Below are 20,871 nucleotides of genomic sequence, written 5' to 3'. Positions count from 1 at the left end.
TTGCATGTTGCATTTATTTCTTGATGTTTCATGTATATGTAGCCCCAAGCCAGGCCATTAGAAATCACTTACGTGCTAAAATGGTAACAATCCAGACAAGATTAGCCCGGCCCTGCGTGAGGATGAGACGCAAATTCGAGAGGTGTTCTGTATTTTTGGATGTCCTAACTCATGTTCCTGTGGTAATCATTTTGCAATATATACGTATATTTTGCGATATATATACATATAAATCTCTACTTTGTACACCTTAAGTGTATACAGTATTATAGGATAATTGCATCTCCATAAAGCTGGGTGGGGGGACAAGAGAAAGAGAAAAGAACTCAAGAGGAAAAGGCCAGAATCGCCCCTTTCGAGTGGCTTGCCTGAGGATTTGGGGAGGCGAGCTGCTGAGCGGAGCTGCCCTCTGGCAAGGCAGCACGGGGCCCCCAGACCTGCGGGCGTGAGACGCAAGGAGGCGGGATTCACCCAGGTCTGGGCTCAGGGCAGTCCGAATGTCACACAGACGCAGTCGTGTCATTCCGTGTGAGGTGCTGATATCAAAGCCAGAAACCAAGAGGTAGGAGTCTGGCTTTGGGAAGAGGAGTGTGTAGAATTGCCCAAATCCCCACAGGAGGAAGAATGGGCACAGTTCTGTCCCTGGGGCCATAGGAAGCCCATCTTGAGAAACTCCTCCCTCCACCCCCGTCCGCGCCTCTACCATTCCTAAATTACCCATTAAATGGGATGAAGATCTTTTTCTCATTCCTGAAATAATCTGTCCATATCTGTGGTTGAAAATTTAGAAACTACAAATGAGCAAGCAGAAGAAAATGCAAATCATGTATACTGTTACCCGTGGCAACACGTCCTCCTTCCAGTCTTTTTTCTCTGCGAGAGCAGTCTCGCTAAATTGCCGTTTGTTAAGTAGACCACCGATTTAGGGTGCACTCGTCTTAGATTGTGCTGCTGTTGCATGTGTTCAAAGGCGGCTCAGTGACAGCGAAGACCCCTTTTGTGCACCCGAGGCCTGGGAAGAGCCACCCTTTGGGAGGGATGACGGTCACTTGTCGCACCTTCCCTTGGACATCTCTGCACAAAGTAAAGGCAAGTCCCCCCACCCCCCATTTCCCCGCCCCCACACCGTCACCGACATTCCCACCCATCTCCCCTTGGCTTTCCCTGCTGCACGTCTGTGGCACCGCCGTGGAAGGGGAGGCATATTTAAAATACCCCTAGTCACCTCCCCGCCTCTCATCTAACCTATTTGGTTCAAGAGTAGTGAACCCAGAGGGGCAGGAAGAAGTAGAGAAATAGCCATGTGTACCCAGATGTGGCCCCTGACCTCCAGGAAACGCCCGTCATGGGAGAGGCAGCGTGCCGATTAAACACAGACGTGCAGTGTGTGACGGAGTGTGCTCATGGCCTTGCACAAAGCAAGCCGGGGAGGGATTGAGAAATACTCCGGTCCTCGTCCCCCCAGCCACGTTTATGCCACAGATGAGGGAACTGGTTCCAGAAATGGACTTATCCAAAGGCCTCCTGCCACGCCCCGAGATGTCTTTTTCTGAGTCTTGGATAATTTCTTAGCAGTTTTTGTGCCTCTGGTTTGAGACCAGAGGCATCAGACACATTCTTAGTGAGTTCATGGTAAATCACAGCGACTCACAGCATCGTCCTCCAAGAGGAGCAAGTTAGAGCTGGCAGGACCTCCTCCTACCCCAAAGGGTTAAGTGGGGGCCAGTGAGGTAAGTGCCGATCCCACCGGCTTTGGACAGGAAAAGAACTCTGGGGCTGTTTTTCTTCTCTGAAAGCCAATCCCAGTGGAGTCGCTGTGGTTTTTAAAACCAAATGTCTTTACAGCTTGAAATGAATAACCATGACCTCAGCCGTCACACACGCAGCCCCCACTGCTATACATTTAGCACCGCGCGCTCCGGGCGTCCTGCAAATAACCCACGTCTGGGGAGCACATGTGGGGAGAACGGGTTGCTGTCAGGAATGATTTTAGTTGGAAGGCCCGAGACTCTAGCCCTGTGAACGCTACAGTCATCTGCTAGCGATTTCCCGCTCCCATTCAAGCCAGACGCTGGATCCGTCGGCGCTCTTGCAGACTGTCATGAGGGATCCATTTTTATTGCTTCAACGAGGGTCTCTGAACCACATCAATTACAACCCTTTGTGTTACCCGTGGGGGGTGTGAAATGAAATGATGACAGTCTCATGGTGGTGGAACAGTCCCCAGATTGTATGGAGATGGAGTGCTGCATTCGCTGAGACCAGAGGAGGGAGAAATCTGGATTCTGGGCTCCGCAGACAAACCAGCCCCCCAGGGCATGAATGGCTGAGCTCCACCAGCGGCTCAGGCATCAGGAGCTGTGGGCTGCTTTCACACGTCACTTTACAGTGACGGGCTTGGAGACTCACGTCCCGAACCTAATGCAAGGTCACAGAAGCAACATACTGCTGTTTATTATTATTATTATTCACGGCGTATAAAGTGTAGTTGTATTAACGAGCCCTGTGGAGACCATGAAACATCCAGTGGACCCACCCGGAGCTTCTTCTGCGAATTTGCTCCATGACCTTGGGCATGTCCCAGACCCTGAATCTCATTCTCCTCCGATCTGAATGTCCCTCCATCTCTAACTCTCTAGGGCTCTGAGCACCTTTATGAGATACGGAAATAAAACTAACAGGTGATCAAGTCCCCCGCGACTGGAGAAATCTTCGTACCGTATGTAGCAGTGAGCTGGCTGGGCTGTGTGCTACCCAGAGCATTGTAGACAGAAAGGCCTGGGCTTTCCAGAGTCCACACGGATGGCTGTAATTGCACAAGCAAGCCTCCGGGCTCAGGATGGAATTTGGCTTCTAAACCACGGATTCCTCTCAAGGAAAATCTCTAAAGGGCTGCTTTATGATGCAACCAGGTCTCCAGGCTTCGCAGTAACCCCCAGACGGGAGCCGAGGTTGTGCGTGGAAAAGTGCGTGGAGCAGCATAGCCTTTGTCTGAAGGGAGCTTCTCAACCTCACAGTACAGGCCTGACTCGGGGTGGGGGGGGAGGCATGCTGACATCCCCCACCCCACCCCCAGGAGGCTCACCCGCCAGGACAGTCCCATCCCAGGAAAAAAGGAAGTTTGCAACCAAGAGCTTGCAAACTCTCTTCTCTCTTGCTCTCTTTTGTTTTCTGCGAGGGACAGATGGATGCCCTGCGGGGAAGGTCATTCTGATAAGTCATTTCCTCCTCTGCAGGCACTTGACTCACCTCGGATTCACCTCGAACAAGTCTGCTCAGAACCAGACGGTACGGGTTTTTCCTGAGCTGTCATCTCGCGGGCTCCCACGGGTCATGTCGCGCGTGCAGGAAGCCCAGGTCTGGGGGCAGTGGGCTCAGTCCCAATCCTGTTGCTCTGCTCCTACAGGGCGGGGGGGGGGGCAGTGCCTGGAACAAATCACGTTCATCTCCGGTTTCTGCTCGGAGGGATGTGAGGATAAGGCTGCCCAGCTGCCCAGGAGCGTGGCGCCCAGCTCAGGGTGCGTTCCAAGGGAGTTCGGCAGCCACTCTCGCCAGGCTTGCCACTCACCCAGCCGTGAACATCACACCCTGAGAAAAAGGCAAAGGGCATTTTCCATTTAAAAAAGGTCTTCCTTGTCCACCAACCACATCTTGCAGACTTACCTCCAAGGCTTGGTGGAGGGAATTGCAACTGACAGCCAGGAAGAAAGCAAGAAGATTCTCCATACTGTGCTCTTTTTTCTCTGCTGTCTGGCTGTGGACACGCATATCTCTCTCACACACACACACACACACACACACACACACACACACACGTACAACTAGTGGTGACCATGCCTTAGCAGCCGCATCAGGAAGGGCAGCAGGAATAAGGAACAGAATGAGTCTGGGCGAAGACAGAAGCGCATCGTGAACTCCAGCTCTGCTAGGAGAGCAGGTGGCAGCCCCACCAGCCTCCCATAGAGGACGCTGTCCATCTGCCCAGAGACCAACTGCGCTGCCCATTCGCACCTGTCATTCCATGAATCGTTACTGACAGTCTGCAAAATGGACCTACCGTGGTCTGCCTGCCCACAGTATGGCCTGATGCTCCCATCAGACTGCCAGGGGTGCTTTACAGGACGCGCTGAGCTCACATCGAATGCCACGGAAAAGTCTTGGCAGGTGGTTACCTGGAGGACTGAGGTGCTAGAGACGAATGGTGGGAAGGGATCTCTGCAGATTTGCCTGTCTCTGAAATGGCCTCAGCAGGGCTGCGCTGGGGGACTCAGGGACTGTGCAGAAAATTCCAAAGCCTCTGTTGATCCTCACATTCCATGATGATGACCCCCCCACCACCTGGGCACTGAGGAGCCACCTAGGAGCAGACTTCTCTGTGAGTAACATGTGGCATGATCCAAGGGAAAAGAGCAGCTAAGGAGGAAAGGGGGGCCTGCGGGCACTTCTCAGCCTTCCACTTTGTGTCGAGAGACCACCGAGGCCGCTAGTGAAGAGGGGACCCTGTGCCATTGTCATGGGACAGGAGCACATGTGAGCTCTGAAGGCTTTTCTTTCCTGAATTTTCCCCTTTCCCTATTCAAACTTTGTGCCTCAGTATCCCTGAGCAAAAGCAGCAAGACTATTAATAGTTACATACGTATGTATGTATCAAAGCAAGTTGTTGTACACCTTAAACTCATACGATGTTACATGTCAATTATACCCCAATAAAGCTGGAAAAAATTTCAAATAATACTAATAACAACATTTATTGGGTACTTAGTATGTGCCAGGCACGTTTATTACTAACTTATTTAATCCCAAGGGAGAGGCAGAAGGCGGGGGGAAACCAGAAATCACCGGCACATTGCTCTGGGTTTTGTTGGGAGAATTGGAGAACGTCTTGAAGAACCATGCAGGAAAGATTTCCCCTTGACAAAGAACTGATCTGGCCTGTAAGGAAGGAAGCAAGGGAGAGAGAGTAGGAATGAGGGAGAGGATCTGTGGTTTCTGGGGCAGCAGAGGATGGGAGAACTGCGCCCACATTCTTGGCTCTTCTGAGGGAGAGAGGCAGATGAAAACGGGCAAGACTCCTCTACCTCAAGCCTGACATGGATGCACGGGGCTGAAATGGTCATTGGCCTGGCCGGGAAGGGTCTCAATGGCTCCTGCGGATACTGAGCAACAAGGCCACAGCCCTGCACCCCACCCCCCCAAGGCTTTTGCACTAAACAAGACCCCAAGAATATTCCACAATCTTTGGATGGGCAAAGCCCAGGATGGGTTGAGGTTAAGTTTCCCAGCAGCCTGGCAGGAGGCAGGAATGAAATCAGATCATACATTGTTAAGAAAAATAAAGTTGGTTCTGTTTCTTTTGTAACCGAGTTTTTGGACTGAGATCACATATGATGCGTTTGTCTTTAAATTCCCAGCTTAACACCTGCTAGTTCTCCACTGAATATTCTTTGAATGACTGTAAAACAGAGTGTTATAGATGAGGCAAATACAGATATGGTATAGATTGCTGGTTCTCAAAGTGTGGTACAGGGACCGCTGTGGGTGTCCAAGACATTTTCAAAAGAATCCAAAGACATGACGTTGCTCTTTTCAATCTTATTCTCTCCTAGTGGGGCTTTCCAGAGGCAGCGTGACAGGTGATATTGCAACTGATCGAATGTAGAAGCAGATACAACAATCCCCCTGTTCTGTTAAGTCAGACATTAAAACCGTTTGCGAAATGTAGAATAATGCCACTCTCTTTGCTTAATTCTTTTGTTTTGGAAACATAGCTATTAGTCATAAAATATTTCATGTTAACATGCAACGGGTATATTAAAATATATTTTTAATGAATGAATAGATCATATTTTTTAAATTTCTCAGCTTTAATTTTTAACATGGGATCGATCAATAGATGTGACACTCTTGGGGACCCTCAGTAATTTTTGAGAGTACCAGGGGTCTGAAGAACAAACTGTTTGGGAACTGCTGTAAGGAGGAACAGGAGGAGGGCTAGGGTGGAAGACACTGGAGGGCAGATTTGCAACCAGCTGTTTGACCTTGAACAAGACATTCAGCCTCTCCACGCTCAGGTACCAAATGGAGACAATGGACTCATGGACTTCAAGGTTCCAACCTCAACAATCATTAATACCACAGGCAGAGGTAGAGAGGGAAGACCCATCAATTCTAAAGGGTCCTCCTTGAAATCCGGGCTCCCTTGAGTGCACCATGGGAATGCCATAGGATGGGTTTTCTGGCTAAAAATAGTTGCCCTAAGACCTGGGGGTCAGAGGGTTCTTCCCAGAGCCAGGAGGGAGGATGATGTCAGTGCCCGAGAGCCGTCAGCATTCCTGGCGGCTCAGGTCTGTGGATGACTGTTCAGGAATCCACCATCCTTTTGTTCCTCCAGAAACGTCACCTCTAATCTCTGCCTGAGCCCAGAGCGCGGGTGTATGTGTGGGTGTCCGCACTCCATCAAATGTTCGAAGTAATCCGATTTAGGCTCTGACGTCCTTTCAGGGAAGCCTCAGAGGAGAAACAAAGCTCAGGCAGCGCCCCCCTCCCCACGCCCACCCCCCAGGCTGTGGCCTCAGCAAGCTGCTGAGAGGTGGGTTGTGGTTCCTGGGGGGGGGGGCATCCCTCCCAACCCACACCCCACCCCAGCCAGCCCTGCAGCCCACACTTCTTTGTGGGGCTATTGGAAACCTGCTCTGAAACACTGTTATAAATACCCAATAATAAATAAACATGAGTTATTTCTGAAATGTACCCAGGAATAGCCAGCTACCCAAATAGCCGAGGTTGTTCTTCAGATCCTGGGAAAAACAGAAATGTGGGTATGGTTTATTTTTCCATTGCTCAAAGCAGAATCGTTGGTCACATAAGCCTAATTTTAGTTTTCTCTTTCCATTTTTTAAAAAATCTTATCATCTTGTAGCCTGAGGAAAGAGGGAAGGTGGGGGGTGAGGGGCCAATGAGAGTTCAGGGAACATGGAAGGCGGGGGAGGAACCTGTCCGTCCTCGCCAGCAGTCGTGATGGCATGCAGAAAAACAACCTGGGCTAGGATTTCCCAGCCTCTTGGCGCTCTGTAGACCCAAATGATAAATACCCAAGATGGTGTGTGAGCCACAGAGGAACGTAATGAACTCCCAAATCCCAAAAGAACCAGAAAAAAATGAAGAGAGGAAGCTGGAAAGAAAGGACCCACTGAAGTCTGGAGAGACTCGAGGCACCAGGAAAGGAGTTTGGGGAGAGCAAGGAGTCTGGGGTTAGACCCTTTTTACAAGAGCCCTGGGGCCACTGGAAATGATTCTCTTTACTGCACGTGTTGTCTAGGCGAGATGAACCCCACAAATATTGTTCTCATGCCCGTTTTCTCCCCCCACAAGAAGCAGGCTGTGTCAGCACTGCGCGCCTTCTATCCCTCGGCTGGAAGACTCAGGAATTCAGCTCGTTCTCAGTTATTGCTGGGATGCCAGGCCGCGTCTGTGTGGGGTGAGCGAGCTGGTACGGGCAGAGATCCTGCTCTCAGAAAGTCTAGCAGAGCGGAACCACGCCCCATGCAGCTGAAGCTCCTCCTGGGCCAGGTCCTCAGCTGCCAGGACGAGGACCCCAGAGTCCTCACCCTGGTCAGACCTTGCACCACCCACCCAGGCAGTTGGACCTAGGACCCTCAGAACTGTCACAGGACCATCTGAAGCCCTCCTCTGCTCCTAATCGGCACTCGCTCCAGACCCCATCCATCTTCGCCCAGCATGGAACACTTGGCCGTGTCTCCCTCACATCGGCTGGGCGGCCGGCACTTTGTGGATTTGACCTTTACTTTGGCTTCCTGGTCTCAGTTTTCCCCCAAAGGATCCCACTGGGCTTGGTCTTCACTTCTCTGCACTCAGCCAATCCAACCTCAAGCAAACAAGCTCTTGCCCCGGGAAGAAAGGGGTTCGTACATCAGGACTTTACTCCTCCTGTGCTATTACCACGTCACCTGCAACACAGGTCAGACACCTCGGGGTTAACACATGAGGTGCTCGTAGGACGTCCGTTCCCCGTCCAGGTGCTCTTAGCACTGGAGCTTAGACATAAAGTCTTCAAGCGTTCTGAAAAAAATAAGACTCAAAGAGAGAAAACATTCTATGTCTTGCTGAGCACCTTTCCCTGCAAAGCGGCTGTCGTGAGCGACTCAGTCCTGAATGGCAGCTAACCTGAAAGGCCCCAGCAAGAGCGTCCTCGTCCTCCACACCGGCTTGGAATGTGGGGGGCTGGCAGGCTAACATTTGCAATAGATTATAATGGTGATGAGCTTGAATTCCCAAAAAAGGCACTGAAGCTTGGTGGAAAAGACAGAGGCCAAACCCTCGACTCTGATCTGGCCTTGAGCAAATCTCTGTGCTTGTGTCCTGATGTCAAGAAGATTCTTTGTGCCAAAGCTACACGAATGGCCCTTGCTTACATTAACTAATCATGGTGACAGGTTTGTTTGAAAGGTATCACACTCCCATCTCATTCTTCTTAGACCGAGGAGACACATTTGTTAGGGACTGCATGCTTGTGTCCCCCCAGAGTCCATATGTTGAAACCCTGCACCCAATGTAAGGGTACTGGAAGGTGAGGCCTCTGGGGGGCGATTGATCAGTAGCAGGTAAGGTCAGGGTGCAGCCTCACAAATGGGACTAGAGTCCTTATGAGTGTCATGAGAGAGCTGGCTTCCTCTCTCTGCTCTCAGCCGTGAGAATGTGGCAGCCTATGACTCAGAGGAGGGCCCCCCACCCCCGTGCTTGCACCCTGATCCGGGACTGCTGTTAGTACGTCTACGGTACTCCGTTAGAGCAAACGGACAGAGACACGCGTGCGCAAAAACGTCTGAGAGGTTTGGGTACAGTCTGTGGTTAATGAGCAAATTTAAACCAACGGGCCAAAATGAGTATCCAAGCTGTGATCTTTGTTTCTGAACCCGTCAGCACCATATTCCAACCAGTCCAGTCCCCCAGCGATCCACCCACAGAAGCCGTGTGTGGGGTACGTGCGCCTTCTCCTGCTTTTCAGCTCAAATGAGTCTGATGTAGAAGAAACATCCTACCACTTGTTATCATGGCTTCCGCCTGTTCGATTTAAAAACATGGTCTACACGTTATATCTAAAGTTTCTCTACCAGGCGTTATATGGTAGCTATTTGAGGGGAGTGAAATAGAACAATGTTAACACAGAAGCAATGTCAGGATATAGGACCTTAGAGGGAGACATTTTGGGGGAGCCCAGAGAAAGAGGGCTTACGCACTGACATTTAAAAACCCTTCCCGTGATGACACGTGGTGTTTTTCTCCCTTTATTGGGTTTTATTTTGTACAGAGCACTTTTCAAGGACCCAAACTTACTCGAGAGTTCTGCTTATATTGTTGATACCTAGAATTCAAAAGCACAGGCACCAGTGAATGGATGGGGGGAATGCCCCTGTGGTTGCCCCCTGGTCGTCCCCCCAGAGGCCCATGATGGCCTCATCCTTGTCGCGGCCCATGTGAGTTCTCATCTTCTGCCCATACACAACCCTCCCTGAGCCCCCAGACTCTGAAAGTGGTGGCAACTCCCATGTGTTTCCCCAAGTACCCCCCAGGAGTCATGGTAGACTCCTCCTGTTCCCTTGTCTTTGGTTGATTTTAGCCCTTAATTTACTCCAGATCTGGTCTTCCTCTCCATACGCATAGCCACTGCCATATTTCAGTCCTCCATCACTGGTGAGGACAGGCTAGGTTGGTCGCACTAACAAGCGATCCCAAAGTCCCGTTGACTTAAATGACAAAGGTCTGTTTCTTGCTCATGATACAATCCAGTATGGGCTTGAGGGAGGACTCTACTCACTGAGAGCCCCAGATGCACTGAGATTCCTCCGTATTATGGGGCTGACATCTCAATCAAGACTTGGAGGTGCATCTTGGCCGAAGGTTGGGGAGTTGAGCACTAACAATTAAGTGCTTTAGTCTGGAGGTAACACATTGGGATGGTTAATTGTATGTGCCAACCTGGCTGGGTGGGCCATGGTGCCCAGATAGTTGGTCAAACATTCTTCTGGATGTTTCCGTGAGGGTGTCTTTGGATGAGATCAACATTTAAATCAATGGACCTTGTGGAAAGCAGATTGCCCTTCCTAATTTGGATGGGCCTCATCCAATCAGTTGAAGGCCTGACTAGAACAGAAGACTGAGGTTCCCCTGAGCAGGAGGGAATTCTAGAGCAGAAGGTCATTGGACTAGAATTGCAACACCATCTTTTCCCTGGGTCTCTAATCTGCTAGCCCACCCTGCAGATTTTGGACTTGCTGGACTGCACAATCTTGGAGCCAATTCCTTAAAATATATTTTGTACCATGTGTGTATACATCCCCATGGTTCTGTTTCTCTGGAGAACATGACTAATACACACACGGAACTTCTACTCTCATGTCATTGCCAGAACCGGTTACCCAGCCCTGCCCGCCTTCAGTCAGGTCTGCCTCCATGTGCAGGAAGTAGAGGAGTTTCTCCATCTGCTCCCAGCTCTGCCACTTCCAAGCCAGACTCCACTGCCCTATCAGACTGATTTTTTTTTTTTTAATGTGAATCTAGGGGTGCCTGGGTGGCTCTGTCAGTAAACATCTGCCTTCAGCTCAGGTCATGATGTCAGGGTCCCGGAATCGAGGCTCCCTGCTCAGTGGGGAGTCTGCTTCTCCCTATGCCCCTCCCCCTGCTTGTGCTCTCTCTGTGTCTCAAATAAATAAAACCTTTTTAAAAATTGTGCAGTGTAACACACGTTGAGAAACGTGCATACAACATAAATGTTCCATGATTTTCATGAATCAATATCGTGAAGCGAGCTGCCATGTGGGCACTGTCTTCGTCTGTCTGCAGCTATAACAGACCCACACACCGAGTGGCTTGAACAGCAGACACGTATCTCTTGCAGTTCAGGGGGCTGGAGAGCCTGGGTCAGGTGCCGGCATGTGGGGCCCTCCTTGTGGTGGCAGCTGCCACCTTCACATGTGTCCTCACGTGGCTGAGAGCAGACAGAGGAGGCCAGCCTTCTCAGGACCCTTATAAGGGCATGAAGACCCTTTGGGAGGCCCCACCTCCACCTGCCATCACCCTATCAGGGAGGGGGCAGGGTTTCAGCCTGTGAATTTATGGGGGGCGGGGCGGCAGAGTGTGCGGTCCACAACACACAACCAGGCAAGAAGTAGCACGTGGCCAGGCCCCCAGAACCTCCCTGCAGCTTCCCTCTGGGTCTCTACCCTCCCTCCTCCCAACCATCCCTGCTCCCCTGACTTCCAACACGGCGCCTAGCTTTGTCTGGCTTCCACTAGAACCATTTCCTTTTTTTCTTTTTTAAGATTTTATTTATTTATTTGAGAGAGAAAGACAGAGATAGCGAGAGAGAACACAGGGAGAAGAGGGAGAAGCAGGCTCCCTGCTGAGCAAGGAGCACGGTGCGGGGCTTGATCCCAGGACCCTGGGATCATGACCTGAGCCAAAGGCAGACGCTTCACCGCCTGAGCCACCCAGGTGCCTCACTCCAACCGTTTCATAACCTTCCCCCCCTATCCTGGAACGCTAGGGCACTGTCATGGTTGAGCTGTGTCTCTCCAAAGTTCGTATGTCAAAGGCCTAGCTGCTAGTACCTCAGAATGTGACCTCCCTTAAAAATAGCATCTCGGCAGGTGTGATCCGTTAAGATGAGGTCACACTGGAGTCGGGTGGTCCTAACCCAACGAGCCAATATCCTTGTAAAAGGGGGAATTTGGACACAGATGCGCACGCAGGGAGAACACCATGATGACGAAGGCTGAGATCGGGGTGATGCCTCTACAAGCTACGGAACGCCAGGACGACCACTGAGCCACCGGAGGCAGGGGAGGGGCGTGAGCCTCGGGAGGAGCCTGCCCTGCCCACACCTGGCTCTCGGACTTCCGGCCCCAGGACTCTGAGGCCATCACTTCTGTCGTTGGAGCCCCCCCAATGTGTGGGATTTTGTTACAGCACCTAGCAAACTAATACAGGGAACTCTAGCCTTGAAGGACGTACAAAGGAGAGGGACAGAGCCTCAGACTGGGTCGTGAATTGTCATTTTCATTACTGAGAGTGTTCAGAAGGCGGTGAATCTGCTCTGCTCTTGTTAGGGGAGAGGACCAGGGGATTGGGCAATGGTGGGACCCTGCCATGGGGTTGCACAAGTGAAAACAGGTGACGAGGCTCTGGTAGGCAGGTCCCAGCCGTCTGTGGGATTGCTGAAGCCCGAAGGCATCCCTGGAGCGTCTGCGTGTGCGGGGGGGGGGGGGGGGGGGTTTCCAGCAGGAGGGGGCACTGGCGTGGCCCCAGGAGGACATTCGCCCAGGTACGCGCAGCAAGTCACAGCAGGACTGGCCCTCGCCTGTCACCTGTCCGCATGGTGGGCACTCAAGCTTCCAAAGGGAAGAGTCTTCTGACCGACCTGACCTCGTTTTCCATTCCTTATTTCTTTGTCAAGTAGGGTGAAGGGTAAAAATCTCCTTTTTGGGGACGCCTGGGTGGCTTCATCAGTTAAGCGTCCTGCTCCTGATCTCAGGGTTGTGGTCCAAGCCCTGCATTGGGGGGCCCAGACCTTGGTATGTGCTCCTGGCCGAGACCCTCCCTGCCGGTCTCAGAATGAGGCTCAGATCCTTGTCTTCAAGGATCTCCATTCATGAGATTCTTCTGAGGAAGATCTGGAAGGTGAGGTGTCAACTGAGGCCTGAGGGGGCCCCGCCAGAATCCGTGCGGAGTCCAAGCAACATTCCTCAGGCAGCTTGATGCCGAGAACACGGGTGAACATACCACATTAATTCCCAGAACAAGCATCAGCCAAGCAGAGTCCCATTCCTCGTAAAACCTAGGACGTAATATCTATCTCCACCTGAAAATATCATCCGGCTTGAAAACAAGCCCACGGAGTTACATAATGCATAGGTAGCAAGGAAAATGGAAAGATAAAGTTTCTGCTCTCAAAAAACAAAAATTGTGCCAATGAATGAGAGCAGAGCTTGTTGGGGAGACCCTATAAAGACCCTCTTGCTCTTTGTCGTCCCCTTCTGAGCCTACAGTGTCACCAAGGTGTGTGCCGAGGACTCCAGGATGCCTCCAGAAATACCTCATGGACTCACGTTGAAGTCTTCGTTCGGCCACCTCTCTCACACCTGTCACGCTTTCTCAAAGCATCTGAGGGCAAGACTCCCCCCGAGACGCAGACTGGGGAGCCCCCGTGAGCTCCCTGAAGGCCAGGGCGACCCCAGCCCGCTGCCTGCGTCAGGCCTCACGGACAGGTGAGCATCCGTCCTATTGTGAGGGGGAAGGCCAGGAACGGTGACGTGGTAGGATTCCCCGGGCTGCGTTTACTTCTGCCTGTAGGTCCCCAAAGAGTCAGGAGTGCCCAATATCCGAGCGATAAATTCTTTAAAACATTGCCTGTGTCCATGTACGTGATCTATTTGTAACGAGCCCAGGGATGGAGATCAAGAGGCAATAGATCCAGGTTCAAATTTTAAATCCTTCACTTCCTAATGCTTCATTTTGGGGGTAAATCCTGTCCCCCCTCCCCAAGTCTCAATATCCTTCTGCATCAGCTCAAAGGAGGGACTCCGATGACCTCGAGGGTCCCTCCTGGGTCGCCAGTGTCTGATTCAATTCTTCCTGGGTTATCCTGTTCTGGCTTTTGTCCACTCTCCACAACGGCGTCCTCTGGTGTCCAAGAGCCAGTCCCCACGGGGCCCCCGACCCCGGGTTCAGCCAGGTCCCACCAGGGGGTCTAACTGCTATGAGACTTGAGGTCCACCAAACCCAGTGCCTCCCAGGAGCCACTGTGTGACCCGCAGGGCAGTGGCCGCGAGTGTGTGTGGGAGCCCTTAAAGCAGCCACCAGTGAGCCACATGGAACACGGCATCCCTCAGAGCCCAGGCTCCTTTCCCTCACCACACGGATTAATGTGTTTTCCAGCAGAGGAAATGGTGTGCGTCTGGACGTGGAGTAAAGCATCGTGCCGCCTGTGGTTTCCTGCCTACAGGAAGCGAAGAATGGAGAGGTCACATGTCAGCACGAACTGGGTGGGCAGGGGCCTTCCGGACTTTCTGCCAGAAGAGAAACAGAAAGCACTGATAACCCAGTTCTGAGGAAATCATGTTATCAGTTTGGTCCTCAAGGTGAGGGCTGGTAAAGAGAAGCCTCCCTCCTGGCTTCCTGCGGACCTGTCTCTGCTTCTTGCCTGGGGAAACTGAGGCACAAAGGAGGTTTTCACCAACTCTGCGGCCACACTGAACCAGGTCTTGAGTGTTAGGCAAAAGGCTAATTTTAAACTGCCATAGTGCCGAGAAAGAGGGAGAGGTGTGTGCAGGGTGGAGGTCAATGATTCCAGTCCTGCAGGGCAGACGTCACCAGGCAGGCTGTCCCAGGACAGGTGTGCAGAAGAGGCCCCACGTCCTGTATCCCTCTCCTTTTCTCCCCATAGACGTGATGTGCTCTGGGGACCTTGCTTGTCCTCAAGCCAACCTCCAAGAGGAGATCCTTCCAGAACAACCATTCCCCCTTTCCAAAGAGTAATTGGTTCTTTCGGAGAAGGCCCCCCTGCCTGCTATTTCTCAAACGCCACCCCTCTGGCTAGAACCAGTACTTTCATGGCCAGAAGCCCAGCATTTGGGGCCCAGACAGGAGTGGGGCTTGACATTCCCATGCTCACACGTAATCCCCATCAACTGCCCCCACGCAAGCCACCCCCTGACCCTGTTAATCTTCAATGCAGTTTTCTCAATCTTAGGCCATCGTGGACAACGGACCAGCTGCCCACATCCGCTGTTTGCATAAGACAGACACAGCCCCAAGCTCGGGTGCTCTCTCTTGTCATAGATGGCTCAGGGAGGGATGTGTGTTCAGAGTGAAACGCAGGGCTATGTCCTCCCTTCAGGAGAAGAGGTCCTCTCCCTCCTCTGAGAGGTGAACAAGGAAGCACGTGCCACCACCATGGGGGAAACCAGCTTGAGGACAAACTGCTCCTTAGAAGAGACAGGGCTCAGAGAATAATGGGTAAATCCACTCGCAGACCTGATGAGACCGAGAACTTCCAGAGGGAAGCTCACCCCACGTCTGGGTGTTTCTGTTGCGTGGCCAAGTGCCCTGGTGTTGACACCACTTGGAAGTGCCTCTTCTGTTATTGAACCATGAAGCACTCTGCTAAAACCATCTTTAGAAACCTTTGCTATTCGTAAGCCTCTGTTATCATGAAGAAGTAAACCCAATGTGCTTGCTCTAGAAGTTGGCTCCAAGACGAATCCTCATCCCTCCCTTCCGGCCAGACTGCCATCCCGAGTCCCCCTATCCAGACAGCCTGGAGCCCCCCCTAAAGTCCCATCCAACATCCCGACTTGTCCCACACCCGGAGACGGTAGATTCCTGAGCAGAAGGGACGGCATGATGGATGAAGTATTCTGGGGGGATGGTCTGGCAGAGTTCCACAGACCAGCAGCAGCTGGCAGGGATGGGGCCAAAGGGAGAGGAAGCAGGGAGGGTAAGAGACACCCACCAGGAGCAATGGCCTGATGGTGTTAGAGGGACCAAGGGGCCAGCAGTGACTCCAAGCTTCAAAGCGCATGGTGACGCCTTTCCCAAAGGGCAAAACGGGCAGGGGGGGTGCACACTGGAAGATGGGAAGATGGGTTTAGGGATTTGGTTACATGAACCTTGATGCCTGCAAGGGTGGAACCAAGAAGGGTCTCTCTTGGTCTTAGATCATTTACAGTTTTGTCTAATTTGAGCGTTGTTTAGTTTGGCAGGGCGGCGTGGGAGCTCCAGTGGTTATGCAGGAGATTTATGGGACTGAGAGCGTGAGAAATCACTCTTCTGCTGAAAGAAGCGAAGATGGAGATGGGGAAGCAGCTTCTCATATTTCGCCGTTAAAACCCCGATGGGTCTCAGGGGCGCCTGGAGTCCATGCTGACATACTGGCCACGCGGCGCGGCTCCCTAAAAGGTAACCTCAGCTAGAAGGTCCTCCCTTCTAGGAACTATTCTAGAATACAGGAAGCACACGCACCCTCCCTAGAAATGAGACAGACTTACTGTAGAGTAGCTGCAGTGTGTTGAGTAACTAGAGGCAAGAACGTGTCACGTCAGAATAACGCCTTCTGACCGCAGAGGAAGCTGAGGCCCAGAAAGATCAGTGCAGATCTCCTGTCCCTGCACGAGGGTCTGGGGTCCCTCCGTGCCCAGCGTCATCTCTGTGGACCCCCGTTCACTCTGGGAAGGGCCTGATCTGCACAGTAAATGATTCCGCCCACCACCTCCGGGGTTGCCGAGTCTGGACAGACCAAGGACATAGGATCACCAAGTCCTTCTCTTAGTCAAGCGTGAGAGCCCAGAGGAGAGATTGGGGTCCAGTGGGAAATGACCGTGAGTCTTCAAGCCCAGGGTCTTCTGCCTCAGGAGCTGGGTGCAGGACTGGGGAAGGGGCCCCTCTCTCCTGGCGGTGATGGGTGAGTGACCCCGGTCTACCTTGCAATGCCTGCTCACTTGGGGCTCCCCCCCACAACTTCAGGGCTCACTGCTGAGCAGATGGTCAGCAGGGCACTGTCAGGACAGTGTGTGCAGACGCAGATGGGGCGTGTGGCTCGCCTCCCCACCGTCAACACACAATTCACACACTTACTGAGCACGTGCAAACACAAGTTCAACAGTCACAGCCATCATAAGTCTCTCAGGGTCCTCAGAGTTGTGGGGGGATGGGCAGGCTTGGGACAGTGCCTGGCACGTGGTCAGCAACCATCAGGCAAGGGCCAGGACTCAGGCAGCTGCTCAGGAATGCGCAAGAGAGTGCTAGAAGGTTCTCATGGGGTTGATATTTCGCATGGATGGGGCCAGCAGAGTAGGACACTGAGTCATGTCTAGGTCCCATTTTTCTTCTGGAAAGCTTCTCAATTTGGTAATTTACCTGTGGACAGGTTAGAGAAGGGACCGTAGCAACGTTGGCACGTCTAAAGAGGACAAAATCAAGGCCCAGGAGAAGAAACCCAGTCCAACTTTTCCTGTGCCCGGATGTCCTCTGCAGCTGTCTTGGAAGCAGCAGGGCCGTTATCCATCCCTCTGGTGACTGTCCGAATGACAGTGAATCTTGGGTCCAAGCCTCTCACCATTCTGGACAGACTCCTGACAGCAGGATGTCCCCCCACTTTGCATTGAGAGCCTGAGTTCTGTCTCCTCATCTCTCTGCACAGACCCCCTGTGCCCGTGACCCCGGCCAGTGCAGAGCGAGGGGTCTAACAGCAGAGGGGCCATCAGTTACCTGAATGAGGACTTTGGGTTCTCACCGAAACGCTTGCGTGTTATCAGAAATGAGCATGAAAGAACACATCTGCTCAAGGCTCTGAGCCGTCAGGCTGGGTTCAGTCTCCACCGCGTGCCCCAAATGGAAATGTTTGCAGACTTCCATGTTCTCCTTGTGTGCTCACCAGTGCAGGGGCCCCCAAGGGACCAGAGTCTTTAACCTGGTCACTTCAGCACCACACAGAGAAGAAGCATCTCAGAAAACCTCGCCACCTGTCTTGTCCCCCAGACACCCCCGGACCACAGAGCTCCAGGAACCGTGGACGGGCCTGGCTTGGGGTGTCCACTCCCTTGTTGGCGGGCCCGGTCTGTGCGTGGGTGTAGGCACGGCGTGCGTATCTCTGCGTACTGTCCCATTTCCTGGAAAGTGACATCTGTAGCACGAAGAATGAATGACGCCCCGCCCCACAGTGGCCGGCAAGAGTGCACAGGCCTGGCGGGAGCTGTCTGGAGCCTGGGTCCCCGTAGTGAGTGAGGTTCCAGTGTGAGGCTCACGATGGGCTGGCAGCCCCACCCCCACCCTCAGCCCTTGGCCTCTCTGACCCTTGGCCACTGAGAAGAGAAAGCTACTCCTCTCTGGGTAATCCCCTCTCTCTTTAGCGCCTTAAGTGAAAACCTGGGAAAGACAGGGGAAGGTGAAACAGTGAGGTTGCCAGGTAACACCAGAAGTCTTCACCTTCCCCTTCCCCATCCTCCTGGCCCCACTCCTCTGGCAGGTAACTTCTCTGTCCCTCCCCATCACTCACTCAGCATATCTGGAACCTTCTCTGTGCAACATTGTGTGCCAGGCCCTGAGGATACAAAGATGGCTAAGGCAGCATCCCTGCCCCGAGGGGATCAACTGAGGCCAGTCAGGAGTAAGAACTGTGTAGGGTCGTGTCGGGGGTCGGGCAAGGGGAAAAGGAAAGCTGATTCCTTGACCACTTCTTGCAAGTGAACAGTTCCAAGAGGAAAGTCTTCTGTGCTTTGGGTCTTACCCGGAAACCAGGCCAGGCTGTGTATGAGGCGTCAGCATTCCCAAACAGCTGTGCTGTATTAAAATTAGGTTTGTGGCTCCTTTTCCTGACTTCACACCACTGGTCACCCAGAAGCGACTCTAGGAAGCATAGGACCAGAAGTCTCAGGTGGCCTCTGTGTGGTTGTAAGCCTCAGATGGTGACTGAACCAGGGTTAGCCTGGAGAGATCTGCCGCCTTCACATAGAAACATAGAAGGAATGAGGGGACACTTTGAGAAGTTTCTGAACCCAGGCTATCTCAGTCCTGGCATTTTTGTCTACTCCTTATTAAAGTCCACAAGCCAAACCATGACATTTCTAATCAGGAAGCAGAGAGAAGGCCTATTTCACAATCCCCTTGAATCTGGTGGCTTCTCCAGTCCTCAGGACAGAATTTCCCTAAGCAGGCAAGCTCTGGACAGTTGGAAGGGTTTTTGTTTGCTTGTGTGTTTTGTTCTGTTTGATAGGAAGGGGGAGTGGGGGCAACTTGGAAGCAACAGAGGGTGACCGTTGACCTTTTACCCAGTTAAGGTCCTAAGGGCCCAAAGCCCAAGCATGTGAACAGGTGACTAACGGACCTGGTAAGCCAAGCATGGGAACGTGCTTCTTCAGGCCTGGGCCCTGCCTGAGACTCAGCCTGACACCTGCAGCTCTCTACTCCTCTTCTGTTACCGCTCTGCAGGCAGAAGGAGACAAGAGGCGTGTTGCCAAGGATGAGTCGAAAGCACCAGTCCAGGAGAGTATGGCCACGCATTTTCGCTGTCGTTAGAACACCAGGTGAGCACAGGCTCTGGGAGGCTTTGTAGCCAGAGGTAATGGACGTGCAGCTCCAGCCAATCGGAGAGCTTGGTGGCACCCCCGGGGATGCTGGGGAAGGTCTGTGCTGGGGCTATGACGTACTGGGGCTCACAAGCCCAGAGAGCTGGAGTGGGGCTGGGGAGGCAAATGGAAATCTCTCCTGGTGTTTAGGAAGCCTTGTCTATCGTGTGCCAATCCACCAACCTCCAAGCTGCTCCTTGTGGTTATGGGGGGAGGGAGGCGGGTCTTAGGAAGGCCATTTAGCTAAAGCTGTGGGATCACTTTGTGCAATGATTCTCAGGAAATCGACGTCTGCCAGGAACTAGGAATCTGGGTGTGTTCCGTTCTGCACACTGCCCTTGGCGGTCATGGAATAGTCCTGAAATCCACCATGCCCGACCCACCCTAAACTCAATATTTTGGTCAGGTTTGTTTTGCACTATCTCATCACTAACCCTGTGGTTTTCAAATGCCTCCTCCCTGTCATGTTCCAGGAGGTTCCTCTATCCCTAGGAGGGTCCGCTGCCCAGCGCCAAACTAAACCCCGGGAGTTGGAAAGAAGGCTGAGAGCCGCGGGTCTTTCTCTCTGTAGGGTACACACCATCCCCACCTGCATTTTAGCTGCATGCCCTGGCCAGCTGCTAAGAAGGCTCCTTGAGTTTCTATAGGTTACCAGCTAGGGGACCGAGCCACTGCCCCACTAGAAAAGACCCCTTTCCCCCACCTGTCCCAAATGTGGGTATCCCGCCCTACTGCTCGCTGCCTGCCAGGTGTTGTGGAGAACAAAGGCAAAAGAAAAAAAATTAAATTCCCTTACAACCTACAACCCACTGACAAGTCCTTGGGACAGGCAGAGTGACCTTCCTCCAGGAACTCAGCTGCCCTGATGTTAATTCTTTGCTAAGCGCAAAAAGCAATCTTAGCTTAACATTATCCTGACCTCCAGGATCCTGCAAGACTTCGTTAACATGTAAAAATTCCTTTGGAAACTTCCTTTATCTCTAAACCCCAAGATATATGTTGGAATCATCCTCCAAGCATATGACCCACTGATATACATCCGAAAGTTCTCATGACTCAGGTTTTACTAGACAGTAGTAAACGACCCTTTCCTAACAACAGCTAACCCCTCCAGGTCCTGGAAACCGCGCTTCCAAATTCCTTGCAGACTTACGATATCCCTAACCCCCGCCTAACTTGAAAGTATATACTGGGCCACTCCTCATGACCCCAGTGCAGCTCCTTCTGCCCACAGGTCCTGTCCCCGTGCTTTAATAAAGCCACCTTTTTGCACCGAAGGCATCTCAAGAATTCTTTCTTGACTGTTCGCTCCCAACCCCCAACATTTTCCTACATCACCTGGCCCTGTGCTAAGGGCTGTGAAGGGGTGTGCGTCCAAGCTCCCCCACTCTTCAGCTATGATCATGCAGACTGAACGAGAAGGTGTATAGAGATCACTTTCACAGAGCTGGCCCATAATTGGCACCCCATACCTGGCCCCACCCAGCCTTGCTGGAGCGCCCACCGCCACCAAACGTCTCTTCTGAGCACGGTCTGTGACACTCATTTAGGGCTCACCACGAGCCGGGTCTACTCCCCTTGCCCAGAAGGCCTGGCTCTGGCTCACCTGGGTATCCTCCAGCATCTAGCACCCCAGCAAAGTGCTCACGGCAGAGGGGAGGACCCAAAACATTGCTTAGTGGACCCCCAAAATGCTCTTTACCCACAGCACCAGAACCTGGCATCCCCTCCA

At 52.4% G+C, this 20,871-nt stretch overlaps 1 long non-coding RNA gene and 1 pseudogene across 1 annotated transcript in view; both read left to right on the top strand.

Moving 5' to 3' along the window:
- The window catches only part of LOC113241091 (uncharacterized), a 66,766-nt gene that overhangs the window by 41,387 nt on the left and 4,508 nt on the right, over positions 1-20,871 (top strand). The window contains exons 3-6 of the long non-coding RNA XR_008956505.1: positions 13,065-13,283; positions 13,954-14,156; positions 15,772-15,975; positions 19,003-19,097. This is a non-coding gene — a long non-coding RNA (uncharacterized LOC113241091). The remainder of the gene's footprint in view (positions 1-13,064; positions 13,284-13,953; positions 14,157-15,771; positions 15,976-19,002; positions 19,098-20,871) is intronic.
- On the top strand, positions 62-157 carry LOC113241160 (U6 spliceosomal RNA; annotated as a pseudogene).

The sequence above is a fragment of the Ursus arctos genome, unplaced genomic scaffold, assembly GCF_023065955.2.
Source record: "Ursus arctos isolate Adak ecotype North America unplaced genomic scaffold, UrsArc2.0 scaffold_30, whole genome shotgun sequence".
NCBI lineage: Eukaryota > Metazoa > Chordata > Mammalia > Carnivora > Ursidae > Ursus > Ursus arctos.
This window is presented reverse-complemented; position numbering and strand designations above follow the sequence as displayed.